General features: G+C 36.2%; 1 protein-coding gene across 6 annotated transcripts in view; it reads left to right on the top strand.

Annotated features, from left to right (window-relative positions):
• The first annotated feature begins 8,101 nt into the window (after positions 1-8,101).
• Positions 8,102-16,346, top strand: part of LOC145690709 (uncharacterized) — a 174,852-nt gene continuing 166,607 nt past the window's right edge. For 3 of the 6 annotated variants that reach the window (XM_081765874.1, XM_081765877.1, XM_081765873.1), the window contains exon 1: positions 8,102-8,318. The gene's annotated coding sequence lies outside the window, so the exon portion shown is untranslated. The remainder of the gene's footprint in view (positions 8,319-16,346) is intronic. The other 3 variants (XR_014132262.1, XR_014132261.1, XM_081765875.1) reach the window with 1 other exon arrangement.

Genomic DNA, 16,346 nt, shown 5'->3' with positions numbered 1-16,346 from the left:
CGTGTATGGCATTAGATCGCATGTCATTTCCTGTGTTCTGAACGATCCTATGAGATTTCTCTTATTTAGAGCACGCTCTATTTCGGAAAGAAAATTCGTAAGATTTCGATTTAAGCGACATCAGGTGAGAGAAAGTGAAAACAAAACAAATGAAAACACAACTGATGAGGTATCTTCTGATCGTGCAGGTTTACTTTAGGTGTATCACTCGAAATAATTGTTGAAAAATAATAGTTTATCACTGTTTCCTAAATGATTTGTGTTGACCGACATGGAAATTATTCAGATAGCATAGATAAAATCCCTCAAGGGAACCATCAAAAGCAATTGTTGATAAACTACAATTCTTTTACGATTTGCGTACAAATACGGGGTCCGGATATATAGTATAAAAACTACAGTGCAAAAAACGCAAACTAAGTTGTGTTTGGTGGCCTATGGAAAGTACGAATGCTATCTAACCGAGTCACGGCAAGGCGAAGCCGGGGTCCGAGCGTCAGTCAGGGGGTGCGAGCAAAGAAACAGGCGCGTCAGTGAATGATGGGAAAACAAGTGGGTTTCAGCAATGATACGAGTTTGAATAGCAATTGTCATGGTATCGTGGTAGTAGCGCTCCACTTGTAAACATAAACTATAGCTTCTGTAAACTATACAGAAATAAACCGCTGGTGGAAAATAGTATCACCGGTCATCTTTCATTTGCATTCATTTAGGTAAATGTTTCGCAGAAAGGGGTCCAGGAGTAACCAAAACACAAAATTTACAGGAGAAATGGAAGATGCAAGTACTTAGACCTAATACAACCCAACCAACTCTAACCTAATGAAATTAACTAATTTAAACTAACGTAATATTAATAGAAGTAAGCGAAATTCTATCCATTTTTTGAAAATTAGCTGGATCCATATACTAATATAATCTAACGTAACATAACCGTAACTAACCTGAACCAGCCTAAACTAAACTAATGTAAATAGAAACTACCGAAATTGTAACATTTCTTAGAAAAAATAGCTGGACACTTTCTGCTAAACATTGTCTCTTACCTATTTTATCCGTCGTTAAAACATTTATAATGATTTTACACCAGTAACCCTACAATTGTAAACATAAAATACAGCTGTATTACTTTGTATTTAATTCTGTTGTTTGCAGAAATTTGATCCTTATAAATATGTCTTTTCATGCAAAGTATTTTTTTTGTAAATCTTCTAAAATGTGGTGCGCCAAAAGTATACCAGAACCCTTCTGACATTTTTTTTAGAGGTATCCAATTTAATAATATAGCGCCTGGTATTAATATCAGTGGGATGTGCAGTATGGTTAGCATAGTCATTCTTCAACTTTGTACTTTTATTAAATAGAACTATTTCACAATGTTGATAAACGTCATCCGGTCAGACAGGAAAACTCTTCACGTGTATGGCACAAAAAGAGTAGGATTTCCTACAAGATATGTCATAACATTTTTCCGAAGAGAAATCCTAAGATATTTCCTAGGATTGATCTCGTAGTGTATAGCCCGCCTAATAATATATCTCTGTGCTATTTTTCTGGCCAACGGCTCATCAGTCAGCACATATTTTAAACACTGCTCCTTATTCCGTACAAGTCTTCGCAAATATTGCCTAGCGAAACGGAATGAATAAAATGCGAAAATCAATTTTATAACTGCTATGCTTTATCAAAAACTAAAACCAAGATTTTACTATGCGTTGCGTTGACGAAAACTATTATGAAAAGCGGCACACAATTGTTTGGAGGTGCCCAGAATTCAAGGTCTATCTACAGAAGGTTATCTGGTAACTTTTGTCCACCAGATGGCAGGCAAGTACTCTCGCGTCATCAAGTATGCCAAACTTTCCCGCCTTTTCCTAGCAGACGATTACGGGCAAACTTTCCTTTAGTGAGAAACATCTGAAGTGTCGTTTCGTAGTTTGTTTTAGTTTTATTTTTTTCTTTACTTATCAGTGAACCAAAATTTATTTTAAGAGGAAGAAACATTCTGTGACTGAACTTTGTGTTTAGAAAGTGGGTCGAATTTCAATAGATTTACGTGAGTGGTGAGTGAGTGACTGTTTTATTTGAGTGGCTGAGTGAGTGATATTATTTTAGGTGAGAGACTCAATTTATTTGGTATTTATGCATGTAGTATATGCCATAAATAATGACCGGAACAATCTGTAGTGTCGCAATTTGTAAAAGCAATGCGGTACAGGCAAAAAAGACTGGCGAAAAGATATCTTTTTATTGTTTTCCTAGTGATAAGAGCATAAGAAAAATATGGGTTCAAAAATGCCACCGAAAAGACTTCTTCGATCCCACTAACAAGCGAGTTTGTAGTAAACACTTTACACATGATGATTTTGAGGACGCACTGATGGCTAAATTAACGAACACGTTACCCAAACGTTTAAAGAAGGACGCGGTTCCATCGTTAAATTTATTGCCCAGCCAGAATAATGCGGAGTTAGAATTCTTAAGCGAAAGAAGGGAACGATTTCAGAAGAAGCAAAATAAGGAAATTGTAGAGGAACTTCTTGTTTCACCCGTGCCAGACGAAAGTAGCTGTTCTTCAAATAATGTCGAATCGTTGAACGACAATAAATATAGTAAATTGGAAAGTGATTACAACCAATTACTTGAAGAGGCCAAATTGCTGAAAGAAAGATTAAAAGATGAGGAGATGCAAGTGAAGATTTTGGCAGCTAAGAATTTGGAATTGGAATCTAAAATTTTACACAACGAAAAACAAATTGACCAGAGAATAGATGAAATTTTAGGAGAGTATTTAACAAAAAATCAAATAGAAATTCTCAGAAAGAAAAAAACGAAAGCGCGATGGTCAAATGAGGAGATAGCTAAGGCATTTACTCTTAGATATTTTAGTATTAGAGCGTACTTATATGTTAAAGACATATTAAAATATCCTCTTCCGGGTATTTCTACTCTGCAAGGATGGGCTACGAATGTTAGCTTAAAAAATGGTTTGTTGAAGGATGTAATTGATATAATGAATATTAGTGGTCAAACCAAAAGTGACCTAGATAGAATTGTAGTTCTGAGCTTCGATGAAGTCAAAGTTTCATCTATTTACGAGTACGACACTAAAGATGATGAAGTTATTGGCCCACACAATTATATGCAAGTTATAATGGCAAGAGGACTTTTCAGTAATTGGAAACAACCAGTGTACATAAGCTTTGACGAAAAAATGACCTCAAAAATACTCAACGAAGTTGCTACTGCTTTACACAACATAAAATATAACGTAGTTGCCTGTGTGTCGGACTGCGCGGGGGGAAATATGGGGCTGTGGAAAGAACTTGGAATCACTCCAGAAAATACACACAGTTTCCATCCAGTAACAGGCGAAAAAATATACTTCTTTGCAGATGCACCTCATCTTCTGAAATTAATTCGCAACTGGTTCTTGGATACTGGCTTCGTTCTTCAAGATGGCACCGTGATCACGAAAGAACCTATAGAATACCTAATCAACAATGCTACTAGTGAAATAAATTCTTGCCACAAACTTACGCCATTACATTTGAACTGTGAAAGAAATCAAAGACAGAATGTTTTGCTAGCGGCTCAACTTCTATCTCACACAGTTGCAACTGCGTTAAAGCGATATCAATCTGGAAACAATCCTGAGTTAGCACGAAATGTCGCAGCGTTTATTGAATTAGTAAGCCACTGGTTTGATTTGATGAATTCAAACAATCCAGTCTGTCAACTGCCTGCAGGTCAGCCATATGGAAAAAATTTCGAAACTCAAAATGAATTAATACAAAATATGACTGATATGATTAGAGGAATGAGATGTACAGGGAAAGCATCTCTCCAGATATTTCAGAAAGGAGTTCTAGTATCATCAAAATCTCTCTGTAACCTCTATGAAGATATGAAACAGAAGTACGACATATCATATCTCCTCACACACAGATTAAATCAAGATTGCTTGGAGAATCTTTTCTCTCAAATAAGGACAAGAGGTGGGCTTCATGATCACCCGTCACCACTTAATGCCCTTTACAGAATAAGAATGATTTTATTGGGAAAAAATCCTGGATCTGTCCAGAAGCATACCAACACACAAGGGAGTGGAGACCAAAGCGAATACCTGTTTGTCAGTGTTCTCAGGCAAGCGAAGATTAAACGACGGGAAATAATTTGTAACCCTCCGATGCAAGGCAAAGAGGATGAAGAAAGTGTCCAAAGCAGCTCCTCTCTATCTTCAAAAAATTCGTTTCCAACTGTAGCAACAATGTTGGAAGAGGATGGGTTAGAATATCTTGCGGGATATCTAGCCAAAAAACACTTGAAAGAATTCCCAGAGCTGGGCGATTACACATACAAAACTCAAGACAATAGCTTTCATTCCTACAGTATACCATCGTGGGTGAGAAGTTTGTCTTTTGGTGGTTTAGTTGAACCTTCTTCTGTTTGGATGGAAAATGTAAAAAAAATGGACAAACTCTTCCAGCAATATCATGGAAATACGTTTAAATTGAGAAAGCAAGTTGCATTTTCAACATCAAACTTTATTTCCAACGAGCTGCGAGATATTCCACGTGTGCTGATTAGAAGCTTTTGTAGGCAACGCACTTTCATTCGCGTAAGATTTCTTAATCAATTGCACAGTAAAGAAATAGTAGCTCCGTCATTGAAGAGAAAGTTTGGCAGTGGCCGTGACAGAAAAAATGTTAAAAAGATCAAGAAGCTTGTTGTATAAACTGGAAAATTGTGGTGAGCAGATTGCACAATATTTTATGTTGTATATATTCAGTGTATAGCGTTTTTTCTTTCTTTACGAAATAGTTATATTTTTCGGGAAAAATCCAGACGTAACTGTTGCGAATTAAAATTTAATAAACATTTTGTGATTAAAACACTTTTGCAGTAAACTGGTTGCACGATATTTTACGTTCATTTAGTGTGTAGTGTTGGTGGTTTTGTGAAATAGTAACTGTTGCAAAAGAAACTGACTGTAATACAAGCTAGATTTTGTGGTTAGTGCTTCTTACATCGTCATCGATCGACTCATCTGGAATTGTTCTAGATAGAATACTTCGGAAAGATAAGCAACAAATAGGTAAGTGTTACTAAACACATGTTTAATAATATTTTGTCAGTGTCACCTGGTTAAAAGTTCTTGCTCGTCCAGCAAAAATCCCAGCAAGATTTTTAATTTAGGCCCCAGAGTTGTTTGCTGATTATGTTTTTTTTTCCTTAAATGCACGCACAAACAGGGAGTAATCTACACCCCTCCAACACCCCCTTAACACCCCTCCAAATTTCTTTACATACACCCCTGGATGGAAAAGGAATACTCCCCAAATCCAATTGTATCAATCAGTATCATATAGGTTATTTATTACATCAAGTTAAAAAAGGTTTAGCGTTTAGGAAGGAAGGCAATATTCTTATTTATTTATTTCACTTCAAAATACGAAGCGACCTCTTTCTCATGTATGGCTTCGAGAACCACATGACCTCATTGTTTCAGGAGGTGTTTCGATTGAAACAATTGACAAAACAGACCGCTGATACCTACCCTTCTGGGCTCCGCGGTCGTTTCTGAGAATTGATGGACAGATGCAGATGACTGAAATTGGCAACGTCTTGAGCGGTCATTCACCCACCTCCTCCTCAATAAGGAAAAATGTGACAATATAGTAATAAGCCTATACCAGATTCAGTTGATAAGTGCTACTCTGCAACAGGCTCGCAACCAGAGGGGAGCTAGGGAAGGCCTGGCCCTCCCTAAATTTTTCATGTTCCCTCCAGACCTCAATACAAAATGCATAATTTAGATATTTGTAAGAGAATTTTTAATGACTTGGCACCTCCTAATATATTCATTCTCGCCCCCCCCCCAAAGCTCTGTGACTGGTTTCGAGCCTGCTCTGCAAGTGGTGTATTAACGGACGGACGTTAGAAGGGTGTAGTCAAAACGTTTTTAGAAATGAAGAGATCGGTCGACTTAAGAATTATATATATATATTTTAGACTGAGTCTAGTGATATGCAGGAACGCATTTGGCACTAGCTTAATTTTTTGTAAAGTATATTTTTATTCACGTAAATTTATTGAGCGGAACAGGGTTCATAGCGAGTCACTTTTTTCAAATTTGTCACTAAAAGTTACTTTTTTGAGAGATAAAGTGACTTTTTCGTGTGAATTATGTTTTACAGTGGCAGTTTTCTAAGAAAAATATAAAAAAAAAACAAATGGAAAAAGGCAGAAAGTTGTTACTCATTACTCTTCTGAAAGCTTCAGTAGGCCTACTTGCTGCCACATGTGAAACAGTCAGCTTTATTCTCACTTCAGCTTTTATTCTTTCTAAAGCACAGTGGACGGTTGGTGGGTGCTTAAGCTCTCAAGGTGGGGTTGAGAATTATTCTGTGTCTATTCTTTCTTCTATAATAATAGTCTTTTAGTTTTCTCTATAATAATAGTAATAGTTAACGCTCCGCTCAACGGTGTGTGTGTGTGTGTGTGTGTTTGTGTGGTTCATCATGTTCGTCTTGTGTTATGTTTCTTGTATGTTCTTCAGAGTAGGTGATGAATTTGAATATTTCACGTTTTTGAGAACTCTTAATGTTAAGTTAAATATAATGTCTGGGATGAAGAAATTCGGAAATAGGCCAGAACTGGTTCCACTTACTCAGAAGCTTTTTACATCTACTAAATCTGCTTACCGTAACTACAAAGCATACCTTGAAAACCTAAGAAAGGAGGAAGCTCAAAAAGAAGAAGTAAAGAAGAAACAAAACAACAAACAAAGAGAGAGGTGATGGAGAAATTGACAAAGGAAAAAAGGGTCATGATGAGATTTTGGTCATTTTTTCGTGTGCTTTTGGCCATTTTTTGGTCACTTTTCAACTATTTACAAGAGGCCAAAGACCACTATGAGCCCTGGGATTATTAAAATTAGGGTATATTAAAGAAGACAAAGCAGAAAGATACAAAATATTTGTAAATTGAAAAACTGGATTTCTTGAAAACAACTAAATCAATGAATAATTTTCTTATGAAATATATTCAGAGCGAATAACGTACCCAGGAAGGGGCAGGAACGGAGATTAAGAGATCAAATAATATTACAACAATTAACGTTAACAACAGGGTTAGGATATTAAAATAATGAAATTGGAACTATGTACAGTATTAATTACTAAACGAATGTGATTTCAGCATGGGACGAGGGAATTTTTTCCCAATTAATATTTTGGAAAAAATCACCCACTAAAACTTGTTGGGGGTGAATAAATTGAAATAATAGCAGAATTTTGCAAAATAATTACAATAATTCGTATATAGTCAATTCACATGTAATTACTGGGGAAAATAGTTTACGTTAATTCCTAATACAGTGAAATCTCTCTTAACGGGCATCTCTCAATAGTGGACATTTTCATAAGAGGACAAACTTTCTTATTCTTCCATGCCATAAATACGTGTGGTGTGGTGTTATGAGAAAGAACCCTTCCTATTAGGGATACCTCTCATTTACGGAGAAATAATCGGTTCCACCGATGTCCGTTTTGAGAGGTTTCACTGTATTACTTAGTTTATTAATAATAATAAATGTCCAAATGTGTGAATTACTTTATTGAACCTACCACTCCAAAGAGCTGATATTATTGTTAGTAGTAGTAGTAGTAGTAGTATTGCAATAGTATAACAAAATATACTGTTTTCTTGTTTGAGTTTGTTTAAAAATTATATCACTATTCTGAGAGCACACCCCCTCTTTTATTTTGAACACCCCCCCAAGTAAAAATTTCTGGCGTACTTACTGCGCACAAATGCAATGACGAATGTACTTTCCTTTCTAATAATAATAACAATAATAATTGTACTTGCTTTACGGAGGCTGCATAGTTAAGTGCTTGATAAATACACTTATTGCGTTAGATTCTTAATTACTCTATTAACCAAAGCGTAATGTGTCAAGAATAAACTGCGAAAATGTTCAAGTTCGATCCTATTGCATGCGGTGATAGCAGAAGACGGAAACCCACGCAGCATACTCGGTGACGTTTTCCCGCCTGCTCTCCTATTGGCTGAACGTTACCAGACAACCTTCTGTAGATAGACCTTGCCCAGAATTAGGTTCTTGAGTCTTGACAAATACTGCGCACAAGAGTTGTCATATTTCTTCTAACCCGCTTCGGTTTTGGTAGTTTTTTGTTTTTAACTTTTGACTGGTGGTGTGGTTGGATGGAAAGCATTTTAAATTTGCACTTAATGAAGGTGGTAGCAATGGGAGCATTTTTATTTAAGATATCAGTTGATAAACTACAAAGGTAAGTAAAAATTGACAAATATTAAAAATAACTTTTTAGCCTCTTGACTGTTTTTCCTTGTTATACATTTGTTTCGTTCGCTTTCCCGCTTATGTTCAAATAGTGTAATATTAGACATTAATGTTCAATCTCTGAATTATATTTATTTATTGGTTTAAGGATGTCTCATTAAGTAATTTCAGTGCTATCCTAGTTTAAGTAAGCATAGGTTTTCTAATTTACGGAAGAAATATCGGTAATATTATACAACAGTTCCTCATCGTGTTCCGTACTCGAGGATAGTTCTTACTCTTGCACCACGTACAGAAATGGTGGCATGCCATGTACAGCGGTGGACACTTCTAAATGGTACACCTTAGCCGTAAATCTCCATATGGCTGTACCATTTAAAAGTGTCCACCGCTGTACAAGTGGTAATAGAACACATAAGAAGCCCAGATCATGTTGTACTCACACTGGAATATGCAGTATGAGTATACCGTGATCTGCGTTTCTTATGTGTGCTATTACAACTTCTACATGAAATACCATCACGTTTGTACGTAATGCAACAGTAAGAACTATCCACGAGCACGAGACATGCAATATGCGTTCAAGTCCCCCCTCCACACACACACATCGTGAAATATAAAGTACAAGGGCACTACAGAGGCACACATAAAGTGCACCGTACTCGAGGATAGTTCTAACTCTTGCACCACGTACGGAAATGGTGGTATGTCATGTACAAGTTTCAGTCGATAAGTAAATGAAAGTCGCTTTGTTACCCCATTTTCAAGTTCCTAGATCCTCAATGAATAATCCGTAAAAGACTGAACTTCGTGAGTCCTCGGGAAATGATGAGGAACTGTTGTATACTATGTCCATAGTTTTATTTTATGCTTCAAGATGTATAGTTTTGTTTCGTTTATATTTACTTATTTAATTGGTTTATGACCAGTGATAAAATGACTATATCATTTTCCTTTCTAACTTGTTCTTAACCAGTGTTGAAGTTTCTAGAATATAAGTCCCCTTATATAGATTAGTAGTTGGATTGATTTATTTCTGTACCAAAGTTTTAATATTTCATTGACATATTGTGTTCTAGAACCTTCCCGTTGAAGTGTATCGATTAAAAAAAAATCCTGAGTACTATGTGATCACAAAAGCTAGAGGGAGAGAGAGGAAGAAAAATAAAAAAAAGTAAGATTTTACTTTGACTAGGACAGCGACTGAAACCGGTTCTTGTATGTTCAGTCACTTGCTGGAACTGTTTGTGGCTTTGGTGCGATGTTTGTCATATTATTTGTGATGTCTAGGAATGTACCGATATATCGGTATCGGTGATATCGGCCAAATTTGGAATATCGGTATCGGCAAATGTATACCGATATTTACCGATATACTTACCGAACTATTTTCAATTTGTTTAGTATTAACAGCGACACTTATATTTCATAGATTTCTTTTAAAGTTGATCTGAACTATTATCAATTGTACAATCGATTTCTTTATGCATTGTACACTTTTGATGTGTCCTACTCGTACTCAACTCATATTTTTAGTCCGTCGATGCCAAAATACTGGTGAAGAAAAGCCAAAGGTCCTCAGTCAGGATTATGGGCGCCCGAAGAAAGTTTGCTACGGAGGCCCTATTCCATGATTGCTATATTACGTCTGGTTTTTAATATACGTGGTTTGCTATAGTACGTATACATTTTCGTGAGCAAAGGGTGCCAAAGCGCCACACAACAGTATGGCCATTTGCAGAGATATTTTTTCGTGGAACACAAACCTTGCTGTAAATTGCAAAGCGCAAAGTGAAAAGTTGCAAAGTTCAGTGGTGGAATAGGCCCTAGGAACGATATGATTCTGAAGATACCTATCCAGAATTTCTCCGTACAGGATGAAACAAGTTCGGTTTCAAGATTTCTGGCCCAAATTTAACCACGATCAAGGTCGGTGACTAACGCCCGAAACAGCCACCACCACCGAATATAATCACCCACTCTTGAGGGATAAACTGATGATGAAGTCCTGAAAAACTGGAACTAAATAGCTCCAGCTAGGCCTTGGCCCCGGGCAGTGACGTGACGCTTTACCACTTGAAGAAAATATGGAATAGGGAATACTGCGTGATGCCAATATCAAGTGTAGTTGGGGAGCGTTCTGGTTTGGTTGCTCAGGAGGGGGTGGTGCTAAGATGAGTTCTTACTCCGAGCGACAACTAGTCTAGTTGCGTCGCTGCCCTAGGGAAGTATGTCTGAAAGAAACACCAGGACATATTTCGTACCAGTTTTCACAAAATTCTGCATACAGCAATGGGACACTGTACGAATTGGAAACTAAGTAGGAAATTTTGCATTTCGTTATCCTAAGCTGTTACAAAACGTGCCCGACTGAGTAGAAAACAGAAGAAGGAATGTTTTTAATAGATTACTTGTTTTATGTGTAGTGATGAAAGTTCGTTTATGATTCAGGTAAGATATATACTGAGCTATTAAGATGAGATATCGTATTTCTTGGAATGGTATATTATTGATCATTAAATAATGTAACGAATTATAATTACTAATCGTGTTCGCTTGCTTATAAGTATATAGTTGTGACGATACCATATAAGGAATCATAAAATTAACATTTAGCCAACCTCGCCATGGCTGTTTCGTTTATTAATTGGTAGCTTATATATTTTAAGATTATATCAGGTAGTATGCAAGTTGATAATATACACCACAGATTTTTTTCTTACCATAACTGCAAAATTATTAATAAGAACATTATTTTATTTATTTATTTAAAAATATATATGTTTAAGAAATGGCGTTCTTAATTAGAAACTAAAAGCTGTTCATTTATGGGAGTGTTTACGTCCTGCGCTAAAGTTCTTTCTACTAACTATTAAACCATCTTACATAATGTTGTATTATGTTGGTCATACTCAAGTGTAAATAACTTGAAATAATTTATTTATGTATAACATATAACGCACACATATGTATATTTTATGTTGATATACAAGTTTATCTTGAATACATTTACAGTTTTTAAGTGAAAGATACCGATGTGTAACAAAATAAAATTAAATACTTAACTATACATCTAGTGGTATAGGTCCATTCCATCTCCATTCAGGCAGGGGGGACCAGGTGACTCCGATTTTTTTTGAAAAATGTATATTTGGTAGTCCTGTTGGAGATATGAAACCTACAAAGAGGATTTTCCCAGAAAAAAAAAATGTCTTGGAGTTATGGGCTAACAAAATTCGGACGAAAATCACTATTTGTAGTACAAAAGTGATTGAGCATAATCTTGAAAGACGCGTAGTTCAGTAACTACTTGTGATAATTGGATGATTTTTTTTTTTTTTTAAAGTGCTCAGATTACATTTGAGGTTCTGATATAAAAAGCACGAATTACAGTCCAACAAGAGTATTTTGTAAACACCGGAAAACTTAGTAAAAAAGTAAAATGCAAGAATTTTGACAATTATTTTCCGTATGAAAGAATGAGAGAATAACCGTATTATTGTGACACAATATAATACTCCTTCTGGGATCCCTATAGATAATTTTGTTTCCCTCTACGATGGCACATGGAAGAGAAAACGTGAGTGAAAGTATGAAATTAGGACGGATTTTCTTCTAAAGGCCATTCTTAAAAAATCTGAAAATCTGCTCGAACGATCTTTCATTGTTCCCTATATGAATCATGCAAACAGAAATGAAGATATTTGTGTATTAAATTTTTCGTAAATTTTTAAAATATTGTGTTGCACAGGGGCCGGGTATGCAACCACGCATAGCATTGACGCCTGTAATTTATGCAACCATGATACTGGAGTTGTTGCATAGTGTTGCGCAACATGTACCTAGGTATGATGCAAGTGTTTTGCAGTACATCAAACGCTCTGGAATAGCTCCCATTTGGCATTTAGACTGCATTGGAGATACACTGCATTGTGTGACGTGTTGTATGTCAACGATATTACCATTGGGCATGTCAATGCATCGTCTTGTTCATGTTTCACAATAGATATACTATCTAATGTATATAAAAGTTAGTTAGCATTGCAAATATGTCTTCACAATATAGCACCAAGAGAGTTAAGTGCAGTGATTATCTAAAAAGACACAAGAAAGTAATATACAAAAGTAACACGAAAAATTTTACTGTTGTTGGTGATCTTGCAGAGTCATTACAAAATTATTTCGGATCACAAGTACAAGTAAACAGTGCTGATAACTTGTGCAAAAACTGTTTTATTTATTACAAGGCTCAGATCGAGAAAGCAGCTGCTTCGGTTGAACCAAATAGTGCGATCATTATTACAGATCAAATGACTGCAGATGACGATTCACTGACTTCAGATCCAATCTACGTTCCAAGTAGTGCAGTGATTGGTACTGTAAATAGTAGCATAACTGTACTTGATATGCAAGTGTCGCCCGTGAAAAAAAACATGGCAAGTGAAGGAAGAAAGAAGAGTCACGTACGTAAAACGAAAATCAGAACTAGAAAACGTGTTTTCGACGGCAGTGTCTGGAAAATTACAAGATGCTTTTGGTGTGAGTGTACCGTGTTCCTCAGGGAGTTCGTCCGAGAGTTGCAATAATTGTGAAATGTGGTTTTCCAACATCACTTGTGCAATAGAGAAATCACCCTATCGTGAAAGAGTACGACTTCTCAGTATCGTGCCTGAAACCTTCAGTAAACGCATGATCGTCGAACGCATCCCATCTGCGACAAAGTATCTAATAGGTAAGTCACGCAAAGTGAAAAAAAAAAAGGGTATGTGGGCAACGCCAGATCCGTACCAAGGACACTCTTTACCAACCGCTTACCTCGAGACTGTATTGTCATATTACGTAGATGATAGTAAAGACTTTTCTAGAAGTTCGAATCAAAAAGATGATGTTTCTGTATATAAAAACGGTGAAAAAGAAAAAAAAGAGTTAAACGTTTTATGACCCGCTCCATTAAAGAAGCCTTCAGATTGATGAATGAAGGTAATCCCGATATAAAGATATCTATTTCTAAATTTTACTCTTTACGTCCCAAGTGGATTAAATGTCAGCCGGTGAAACAAACATGCACATGTATTTATTGTACCAATATAAATCTCATATGTACATCCCTGAGCAATCTTACTAAACGGAAATATAGTGGATACAGATCTGTACTCTTTGTGTGTCTGTGGCGATCCTAGCGAAAAGTGTTGGTTGCAAGAATGTGAGAATTGCCCAGGACTAAATGCAATTTCGGAACAAAGTTTAGAGATACAAGATACTGATGAAATCACGTATGCACTATGGGATAGCGGAGATCTTGTGAAAGAAACTGGAAACCTAAATAGATTTTTAAAGCATGTAAAGTACTGGATTTCAAAAGGAATAACTCATAGCTATATTGGAAAAATCCAGCGAGAAAGCATAGCGCAAATAAAAAGATCTGCACTTCTTGAAACATCCTTGGTATTGCATGTCGATTTTGCCGAGAACTGGTCTGTTGTTTTGCCAGATGAAATCCAAAGTTATCATTGGCACAATTCACAGATATCTATATTTACGTGTGTAGTGTACTTCAATGGCAACACAAGAAGTTATGCGGTAGTGAGCAATAACTTGCAACATGATAGTGCTCATGCACTTTGTGCAATCAAACTGATACATCAAGATGTTAATGAAATCCCCGACTTATACAATGAATTGCTCATAATTTATATTTCAGATGGAGCGGCTTCTCATTTTAAAAACAGGCTCCAGCTGTATGAGCTTGAAAAAAATTTCCAAGACGATTCAATCAAGAGAAGATGGATTTTCTCGGCAACGGGACACGGAAAAAGTGCATGTGACGGTTTAGGTGTGCTCTGCAAACATTACGCAACAATGTTTAATCTTCGAAATGACCCGGTAAGAGCTATAAGGGATGCAGAATCGTTTGTCAACAGTTTCGGAACTTATAAAAGGCACAAGGCTCTTATTATTAAGTGCACGTACTATCCAAGACTTCAGAAATAAAAAATCACAAGAGTGGGCCAATGTTAAACCTGTGATTGGTATTCAGTCTAGTCATTTTTGGCAGGTCGACAATACAGGTACATTCATGGCAAGAAGCACGAAACATGTACTTGAAAAAATACAAGTACCTAACAGTTCCAAAAGAATATATTATACTCTGAATGACCTTCAAATTGGAGATTTTGTTGCTTGCGTCTATGATAAGCAGTGGTGGGTGGGTCAAGTAGTTTCACTCTCACAGGAATTTCGCGATATTACAGTGTTTTTTATGATTCCTTATAGACCTGCAACTTCCTTTAAATGGCCAGCTGAAAACGATGAGTGTAACGTTAATTTGAAAGATGTTCTTCTAAAACTCACTCCGCCGTCTCCTACTTGTGCCTCAGCACGCTATCACAAATTCCTTTCCAAAGAAGTGATGCTGGTACAAGACCTCTTTGCTTCAACTTGACTTACAGAGAGAGAAGCCAGTATGTAATAATTAACTACGATATTGATTAATTTTTCATGTTATTTATACATACCACAAAATTGTTTAAATCGACCACTTTTTGTAACATGTTAAATTCCATATTCTAGTGTATTATCTGTCAGAAAAGTAAATGTACACCTATTTTTCGAGTCTGGCATTCCTGCGCTCCATCCGTGGAGAGTATGAGAATTAAATCAATCAAATGTTTACTGAGGGACAAAAAGAAAAGTTTAATCTGAATAAGACATTGCAGAGGGGCACAAGCTGTGAATACGAATAGTGCATAGTGTAAATAAAGGACAACACCGAAAGAGAAAGCCAGAAACAGCTGTTAAACTTAGCAAAAAGAGTAAAAATTGTTGAAGTGGGAACATAAAACACAAATACAACAAATACGCTGACAACTAAACGTTCACCATGCTATGATCTTGGTGTAGTGGTTAAGGTGCTGGCTTACAAATGCAAAGGTCGCCAGTTCGAATCATCGGTGAGGACATTTTTAAAAACTTGTTAATATTACATGCAGCTCATGAGAGATGGTAAAAGAGGTATTTATTTTTCGTAGCAATTATTATTGGTAATGTTTAGTACTGATAATACTTTTTTGTCTTTCCGTATTGCTTTTATTCTTTTCTTCATTTCAAAAGAGAAGAATATCCGAACAAATGCCACCAAAATTCCTCATATTTTGGAATTCCTCATAAAAAGAAAAACATGGAAGTGGACCATACTCATGGTTATTAAAAATACAATTTCTAAATGCCTTATATCTCCCGACCACGTTTCTACGTTAGCAAGTAAGAGGTTTCTGTTTAGGTTAGGCTGATCAATACGTTTTGCAAAGGGATCCGGTTTAGCTCTGACGCACCACAGGTGCGAGAAGGGAGCAAAACACTTTTTCTCTCTCCCTCTATGTGTCTATTCATCTGTCTATCTGTATATATATAACGCTATTTGCGAATGCCATAACCACCCTAATTTATGGCATTTTCGGCGGATTTTTTTCGCGATATTTCGTTTCAGCGGATTGAGACGAAACATTAATTGTTGAAATATCTTGATGAGTTCGTTAACCAGAATAATCAGATGAAAATGTTCATAGTGGCGGCCCTTCAAACTCTTAAAAACTTCCAAGGGAACCAATTTCGCCCATAAATAGGTATTCAGAAAGCTTGAATAACTTTTCGTCTTTTACTGAAATATTTGTGTGCAGAGACTTATTGAAATATTGGACCCGATTAATCGCATAAAGAAGGTTCACGCTCTTTCGCTACGGTCGGGCTTTTTTTTTTTTTTTTTTTTTTTTTTGCAGGAAGGGGTTATTTTCGTATCGGAACAAGATGATTGTTAGTGATGATATGAAATTACACATTGAAAGTGAAGTAACTTGTCAAACGAGTTATTTGAAAGAATAATAAAATAAATGTGCTTTCCTCTAACACAGAGAACTGTAAATCATGTATTTCGAGTTCGGGAGCGTGAATGGCGAGGAGTGTTATTTGATTTGCTTTTTACTAACACATTGCATTGCAAATAAAGGTAGGCAACATTAGT

The sequence above is a fragment of the Thermobia domestica genome, chromosome 7 (assembly GCF_964235325.1).
Source record: "Thermobia domestica chromosome 7, izTheDome1.hap1.1, whole genome shotgun sequence".
NCBI lineage: Eukaryota > Metazoa > Arthropoda > Insecta > Zygentoma > Lepismatidae > Thermobia > Thermobia domestica.
Note: the sequence above shows the minus strand (reverse complement) of the source record. Positions and strands in the feature narration are given on the sequence as shown.